This window comes from Rattus norvegicus, chromosome 11, assembly GCF_021556685.1.
Source record: "Rattus norvegicus strain SHRSP/BbbUtx chromosome 11, alternate assembly SHRSP_T2T, whole genome shotgun sequence".
NCBI lineage: Eukaryota > Metazoa > Chordata > Mammalia > Rodentia > Muridae > Rattus > Rattus norvegicus.
The window spans coordinates 81,151,942-81,160,698 of record NC_141544.1 but is presented as its reverse complement, the minus strand read 5'-3'; the positions used below and the strand labels follow the sequence as shown (position 1 = coordinate 81,160,698).

Sequence of the window (8,757 nt, the reverse complement as noted above, 5' to 3'; positions counted from 1 at the left end):
TCCCATAATGCACCGCGCCGGCAGCGGCGGCGACCGCGGCGACGCTCTAGCCGCGCCATGTCTGCCTCTCGACTGCTCTGGGAGGAGGAAGAGAAGGAGGAAGAGGAGGAGGAGGAGGGGGAGGAAGAGGAGAAAGGCGCAGGGGTGGGAGCTGTCGCCGGAGCTGCCACAGCAAAAGTTCTCTCCCCTCCCCCTCGCCCTCCTCGCCGGGCCCGTGGGAAGGTCGGAGCTGCGGCCGTCTGCAGTCAGTGACCGCGCGCCTCGGCGCCAGCCCGCGGTAAACGCTCGGCCTGGCAGGCCGGGGCCCGGGAGGGCGGGGGAGGGGAGGGGGCGGCGCGCGGGGGGGTCGGGGGGAGAGAGCGCGGCGGCGACGGCCTGACCCGGAGGAGCGGCGGGCCAGCCGGGGGCGGCCCGGGAGGCGGCGGGCGCAGGCCGCGGGAACGCGGGGCTGGGGGACGCGAGGATGGTGGGTCGGGGCTTGGAGAACGGAGAATGACGGGGGCGGCGGAGGCGAGCGGGCGGCTTCCGAGGCCTGCGGCTGGTGTCGGGTAGGAAGGAGGTGGGATGCACGCGGGGAGGCCTCCGGGTGCCAGGCTGTGGGAGAGCAGGCCGGCCAGACCCCAGGGCTCTCCGCCGTCTTGGTGCAGTGCATTATGCACCGCAGGCCTCGGTCGCCGCTGCTGCCTCGGTGTGCTCTTTGGCTGCAGGGAAGGGCAGGGGCTGGTGAAAGGGGATTGCTTGCAGGAAGCATAGTGGGAGTGCGAAAGGGGAGAAAGGGGCCGGAGGGAAGATGCCGGATAGGTGGAGGAATGCCGGGGGTGGTTGTGGAGCAGTCTTGAGGATTCTGGGGGTGTTCATTGTGCAGATATGTTAGGTGTTTCATTATGGAAAGAACCGAAGCGTTTCCAAGGCAAGGGAAGAAGGCTAGAGTAGTTTCTACGGATAGAAGGGAGAGCGTTTGAAGCCAGAGGATTGCTAAATATTGGAGAAGATGCAGGGAATGCATAATAGAATAGACAGATGTAGCATAATTATCAAATGCTGGCCCAAGGTCTAAAGAGTTATTCCAGATGGGCCAGAGTGGCCTAGTTCGGAACCTGTTTGGGCTCTTCAGTAGATGACATCCGGTAAGTATGGGTCCCAGCTTGGTTGGGGTCATTGAGAATTAGTCACTTAGCGTGTAGATTGGTTTGAGACATTTTAGTGCCGCACTAGTGAACTGAAAAATCTTTGAAAGAGACCTTGAGAAACCGCCTAGCCTATGGGGATTCTTGAGGCCACGGAGTTGAGAATTTTAGCAGATTTGGAGTATTGTCGGTTACCGGAGGGTGGCAGATACTGGAATAGGAATTAACTTGGCCTGGTGGTTTTCTTTTCCACTGCTTAGCTTATATGGTTCCAGAACAGCTGGTGCTGTATTTCAGCCTAGGTTGCAGGACACAAGATTATAGTTGTCCGTGTCGATAGTTGGTGCATTATACTCTGGTCTTTGGAGGCTCCATTTGTGGCCCAACGAAGTCTAGTTGAATTGGTTCTGTACTTCGGGTTGGCGGGAGATCCTTTTCCATTCACGATTCCGGATGTACTCTATCAAGGAGGCATGATGTTATTAAAGAAAATAACATCAGCAAGCAAAATGTGGGCATAGAGGATCTAGAACATCTGTGTTGATCTTAGCTTATAAGGAGGTCTGGAGTGGTTATCATGGTGCCAAGGAAACCTGAAGGGACAGAATGAGTAGGTCTGATGAGGAGCGACAGTGCCTATGTTAGGAAACCCAAGTTCTTTCTCTTGCATTTACTGAATGTCAGTAGACCGTATTTTTTCAAGAAGGAACACTGGGTGAGGACAGTGTTTTGTTTTTCTTTTTCTTTTCTTTTTTTTTTTCGAGACAGGGTTTTTCTGTGTAGTTTTGGCTGTTCTGGAACTTGCTGTTGTATACTAGGCTGGCCTTGAACTCAGAGATCCTCAACCTCCTTAAAGGCTTGTGTCACTGTTGAACTAGAACAATGTCTTAAGTTCTATTTGGGTAGTATTCACCTTTTGTTATTAAGAGAAATTACATAATATGTTGTGATATCACTTCAACTGAAGAGAAGATGAGTATGATGAATGTGACTTTTTTAAGGAAGTTGAAGGGAAAGAGGATAATGGGGAAATGGTGGGACATGTGGGAGAGGAAGGGAAACTCAGGTACCATTCAGTCCTTTAGCGAGGATTTCATTCCTTTAGCCGAGATAGCACTTAATACTTAAGGTGGGAAGATTGCTTTCATTGTAATTTTTCTTAGAGAAATAACGAATTTTTATTTTTTATTTTTTTTTAAAGATTTATTTATTTATTATATGTAAGTACACTGTAGCTGTCTTCAGACACACCAGAAGAGGGCATCGGATCTCTTTACAGATGGTTGTGAGCCACCATGTGGTTGCTGGGAATTGAACTCATGACCTCTGGAAGAGCAGTCGGGGGCTCTTAACCACTGAGCCATCTCTCCAGCCCCGGAATTTTTATTTTTTAAAAAGAACTTGGAAATTTTCCTGTGAGTGCATTTAGATCTCTCACTTTTAAAGATTTTATTTTTATTTATGCATATGTATTTGTGTGAATATATGCTGCAAATGTGAGGGTACCCAAGGAGATTAGAAGAGAATGTTGGATCCCCTGGAGCCGGGGGGGGGGGGCAGTTTTGAACTTACTGATGTGGGTGCTGGAAACTGAACTTGGGTCCCTTGGAAGGGCAGGAAGCACTCTTATTATCTGCTTCTTTGGTCATATTTACTTGATATGATGCACCGGCTTTTACTGTCGTCATGGTATTTGTGGCTCAGTTTTCCCCTGCTGCACTAGTATTATGTTTCTTTTACTACTGTGCACCAAATACAGTATGTTGCTTTTCTTATGCAAATAATATGAATATGTATGTAATTTACAAAACTGTTCTGAGGGGAATAACAATGAAAATCGTCCCCTGTTCATTGCAGTTTTGTGACTAAGACAGCTGCCTGCTGTGCCCCCAAGCTTCTCCCCCCAGCCGTCCCCCCCCACTCTCCCAGTTCTGAGACAGGGTCTCATTGCGTAACTCTGGCTGATATGGAACTGGCTTTGTAGACCAGGCTGGCCTTAAACTCAGCAGAGATCCACCTGCCTCTGCCTTCCAGGTGCTAAGATAAAGGCCTGCACCACCGTGCCAGTGTACTTTTTTGTTGAGGTTCTGAGACAGAGGTTTCTGTCACCCAGGCTGGCCTGGGTATGTAGGAAAGATGACCTTGACCTTCTGAACCCTTTGCCTCTTTGATTTCTGGCATTACAGGTGTGAGTTCCACATCTAGTTTCTGCAGTACCAGGAACTGAGCCTGCGACTTACTTTTTTTTTTTAAAACAGGGTTTCTCTGTGTAATGCTGCCTGTTCTGGATCTCACTCTGTAGATCAGACTGGCCTGGAACAAGTGCTGGGATTAAAGGCTTGGCTGAACCCAAGACTTTTTTTGCATGCTGGGTAAGCGCTACCAACTGAGCTACAACTCCAGCCCACAATTTTTCCTTAATCATATTCTCACCTTCCACCTTAAGCAAATAAACACATAGCAGGGTATGGTGAGTGCACCTTTTGTCCTAGCATTTGGGAGGCAGAGGCAGGCAGATCTCTGTGAGTTCCATGCCAGCATGGTTTGCTGAGTTAGTTCTGGGACAGTCAAGGCTAAACCAGGGCTCTACAGAGAGAAACCTTGTGTTATGAAAAAAACCCCAAACCACACTTCATATAAAATAACGGGTTACTGCATGGCATTTTCATACACGTATGTAGTCGCTGTGGTCATACTGATCCCTCTGCTGCCTTATCTTATGTCCTCCCCCACATTTGTCCTGTCACAGGTTGCTAGTTGTAAGCATTGATTTTTTTTTTTTTTTTTTTTTTTTTTGTAGTTCATGTTTTTCTCTGGCTCCCCCAAGTAGTTCGTAGGTGTTTATCATTTCTGTTTCCTTGGTTTATGGAAGTATGCCACCATGTTCTGCTCTATCATTTCTCTCTTTACCAAGATTACATCATCAGTTTGGATCATGACTACAGAAGCCAGCGTTCCCTGAGTGAAATGGTGACTGTCATTGATGTTTTTTGTTTTTCATCCTCTACTCTGATCTTCAGTTATTTTTGTGTATTAGATGGCTTACAATTTCAAACGATGTGCCTTGATATAAAAATTTATTTTTAAATTATTGCATGTTTGTGGGCACATGTGCAGCAAGGTGACTGTGTGTGGAGGTCAGAGGAGAACTTGAGGAGTTAGTTTTTCTCCTCAACCTTTATGTAGGTTCCAGGGATTGAACTCAGGTCATTAGGCTAGCATCATTAAGCAGCAAGACACGTTTACTGACTGAACCATCTCGATGGCCCTACCTAAGCCTTGAGTTTTAGAGGCTGAAAAACTCAGTTTACAGGCTTTAAACCAACTACTTTAGGACGTACCTCTTGACTTCCCATTGAATTAGAAGAGTCTTTAAACTTCTAACTTAAAGAGGGAAGGAAGGTTTTGTTAAAGTAGTCAGGAGTATTGGGTAAAATGAGAAAGAGAGGCTGGGACCCAAACAAGATTTGTAGGAAACAGCATCTTTGCAACATTAGCTTTGCTGGCTAGGGATGAGAAGTTGCCTAAAAGTAGTCATTGCTTGTTCATTTTGGACGTGCCTACCAGGTTGCAGTATTCTTTGACAGTCTTCTGGAGAGTTTTAGTTGATGAATGTGGGAATGTGTTAAAATGACCCCTTACTGTTCATTCCAGGGGTCTGAGGTGTTCATTCACTTATTTAAGATAGAACCTTGCTAAACAGTTCCAGACCGGCCTGGAACTTACTAACTGACTGAGTTGTCCAGGCTCCTCATCTCTCTGCTCCTCTGCTTTAGACTTTTGGATTACAGGCACACATTCCATGTCTGGCTATAATTTTTTAAGTTGCACACGTGTGTGTGTGTGTGTGTGTGTGTGTACACGTATGTACGCATGCACCATGGTCTAATGTGGAGGATAACTTGAGTGAGTCAGTTCTACCTTGTGGGTCTGTGGGATCAAACTTGGGTTACCAGGCTTTTCAGTGAACTCAGTCCCACTCAACCATTTCCCTGCCCCTTTACTTACATTTTTATTAAGTAATGGAGTGGTGGAGATGATGGTGACAAGTCTGTGTTGCTTATTTAGAAGAATTGAGTCATTAGGGCTGGTAAAATTGCTCAGCTGGTACAAGTGTTTGCTGCCAGGTCTGATACCCTGAGTTCAAGTCTGGGACCGGCATAGCAGTAGGAGAGAGCTGACTCCTGCAAATTGTCCACTGACCTGTACATGCAGGTGGCATGTACACACAGAATAATGATAAATAGTAAAAAGAATGGAGTCAGTGGTTTCAAAACTGTGTGTGGAGTTGAGGTCAGCTCTGTATATATGGGGAATAAGAGGAGGATACTGTTCTATTTCTTTTAGTAAATCTTGTTTAAGTAATTGTACTCTTACTATTAATGTCAAGGTTTCTTTCACATGTAGGTGTGAATATTGAATATTATATTTTCTTCTGTTCATTATCTACCCCCTCCCCTCCGCCTTTTTTTTGGTATTGCTGATTACATTTAGGGTCTTGTGCAAAGATTGTGCCACTGGCCTAGCTGTATTCTCTTTGCATATTCATTTATATCGTTCTTTCCCTTGCCTTCACATTAGGTTGTATGCTATCTTGGAGGAAACTGAACAACTTATCTTTTAATGAATAACTGTTGAATGATTGCTAGAAGATGTAATTAGCACTCTGGAGGCAGAGACAGGAGGCTCTCGAGTTTCAGGCCATCCTGGTTCATATAGGGAGCTTCAGGCCAGCCAGGGCTACATAGCAAGCCTTGTCTTAGTGAACAAAGCAATCCAAGAATTTGTCTGTGGGTTTGATTTTGAGAGCATGGCGGGAAAATGGTTAGATACTCTGCATTTGTGGAAGAAGATGGAATAGATTAGATTTGAGCTCTAATCCTGCATAAATGTTAAAGGGGTAAGATCAGAGGACTTTTTCTAATCAGAGGGTAGTTTAATCTGGTCTGGAGAAGGACACTAGTTTCAGAAATTTTGTTGCATGATTTTCATTTAACATACATAAAAGCATTACTAGATGTCATCAAGAATGAACCCTTTGGGAGTTATGTTCTGAGGGGGCTAGACTTGTGCACAAATACACAGTGATCACAAGTGTGCCACAAAGCAGAGTGTGGCATAAGAAAATGCCACTGAAGTACAAGAATATACTTATCTGTGGGAGAACCCGGGACTGCATTGCAGCGCTGCAGAAGTGGAGTTGGAAAGCCTGGTGCAATGGTGCAGACCTGTAACTCTAGTACTTGGAGACAGGCAGGAGGAGCCAGGCTTCTGGGCCAGTTTGCCTTACCAGAGTCAGTCTGAGATACATAATGAAACCTTGTCTCAAGAAAGAAAAGGGAAAACTATAAATACATAAAGTAATTTAAAGAGAACATTTTAGTTGGCAAGATTGGAGATGAGATACTAAGATCTATGGGGAACGGTGTAGTGTTTACATGATGACTACAAGCTATATTTCACTTAATACATGTGTGTATGAATTTGTATATGTAAAACAAGAAAATTCATAATATAACTAAAACCACATTTACCAAAGTGGATGTTTTTATGATAGTATATACTATTCTCTTGTCAGGAAGTTCTTTCATTGTTTTGTGTGTATGGGTGTTTTGGCTGCATGTCTGTACCCATGTTCATGCAGTGCCCTGGTGCTGGGGATTAAACCTAGGTCACTTGGAAGAGCAGCTCTTTCTCTCAACTGCTGAGCCATCCCCCAAGGGGATCCCACCTCCCTTTTAAAAATTCTTAGTTTTGAGCCTAGCCTTTAACGGCTGAGCCATCTCTTCAGCCTTCACCTCCCTTTTTTAAAAGATGGAATCTCACTATGTCTAACCCTGTCTCACTATATAGACTAAGCCTTTAAAGTAGAAATTTACCTGCCTCTGCTTCGGGAGTACTTTGATGAAAGATATGTGCCATGAAAATCCTCAGAATCCCACTCTGCCCCTAAAAAATACCCAACCAAACAACAACAACAACAACAACAACAACAACACAAACAACACACCCAAAACTGCTTGGGGGTTTGGGTTAGGAGCATAATTATCATGCATGAAATGGGTTTCATGAGTTGCTAAATAATGGTAACCTGTAATTCACAAGTACTGTGCTTTAAAGCAGAAGAGTTAGTTTGAGTTGGTAGAGTATGGGTAAGTGTTTGTATTTGGTGAGCTAGTGTTGAGCTTAGTGAGCAACAGAGGTTGGTTTTTTGTTGTGGCCCTCGTATTTACCCATTCTGTGATTGTAGAGAATTACTTCCTTTTCAGAATCTTCACGTTCTCAGCGGGAAATTATTACCATTGTACCTTTCTGGCTAAGGTTGTTGTGGGGATTCGATGATGAAAATATGTTAGCAGTAACATTGCAGTATGTTAACATACTATTAATGTGTAGCTACAGAATTTTGAGTAGAGAATTGTCAAGAACTGTATGTTAGACAGGATTGACTGACATTCTTTTTCCCCCTTACAGCCTGGGCTAGTGCTCTACCAGTGAGTTATGCCCTAGGTTCATTTATTTTATCTGACAATGGATATACCATATGGCACTGGGGCAGTGTGGTGGGAGATGAGTGGACCAGTCAGGAGGCTCCTAGTGACGTTCAGAAGGGCTTGAGTTAGTAGCAGCAGTGGTGTTAGAGACAAGAGGGTAGCATGGGGTTACTGCAGTGGAGAGACTAGGTAGCTAGATTCAGATGACCGCAGCTGAAGTTGAATTGCATTTTTCGGTAGAATAGTGGGATACATTACAACAGACAGTTTCGTGTAATAATTTGCTATATGATTAAATATGCAAACTGGGATGGAAGGATTATATTACAGGGTATTTTTGATGGACTGCTAGGATTTACCTATACCATACAAGGTTTTATCGTAGGCAATGAAAGGTTACATCTATGTTTATGAACATATGATTCATTTTCTTCAGAAACTTATCTAGGGACAAAATATATGCATCTATCTATGACACAAGTAATTTGCCAGCTTTGATCAGGCTTTGTGCAGGAATTGGTGTATAGCTCAGAACCTGAAGGATTGGTAAGGCTATATAGGTCAGATGGTGAGGCTAATAGAGCTGACAATCCTGGATGTGTTTAGGGTTGGTGGTTTAAATCATCTGTAATTACGGTTCATGTTGAGGAATGGAAAGAAATAAAGCTAGAAAAATAGTAGCAAGGGGAGCTCCAAGTCCAGACCAAAGTGTTTAAAACAGTTTATTTATTAAAATATGCCCAGTGAAGTGCTCTAATCTTAAAGGCACAGGATAATATGTTTTAAAACTTATTTTTATTTACTTATGTATCCATTTATATAGCTACCTCCAAGTTTAATATAAAGGAGGTTTCTAACATTTCTTCTATTCCCATAAGCTCTCCATGTGTCACCTCCAAGTAGGAAGATATCCTCTACAGACCATAATTATTATCCTAATCTCTATTGTAACAGTGTGGTTCTGTGTGACTCTGCACTTATAAATGGAGTTCTTTTTTTTTTTTTTTTGGTTCTTTTTTTTCGGAGCTGGGGATCGAACCCAGGGCCTTGCGCTTGCTAGGCAAGCACTCTACCACTGAGCTAAATCCCCAGCCCCATAAATGGAGTTCTTACCTGTGTTTTCTTTTGCTCAAATC

At 44.1% G+C, this 8,757-nt stretch overlaps 1 protein-coding gene across 4 annotated transcripts in view; it reads left to right on the top strand.

Annotated features, from left to right (window-relative positions):
- The first annotated feature begins 66 nt into the window (after positions 1 to 66).
- Zfp148 (zinc finger protein 148) overlaps positions 67 to 8,757 on the top strand; it is a 113,200-nt gene continuing 104,509 nt past the window's right edge. For 2 of the 4 annotated variants that reach the window (XM_087576839.1, XM_087576837.1), the window contains exon 1: positions 344 to 466. The gene's annotated coding sequence lies outside the window, so the exon portion shown is untranslated. 4 annotated transcript variants of the gene reach the window in all.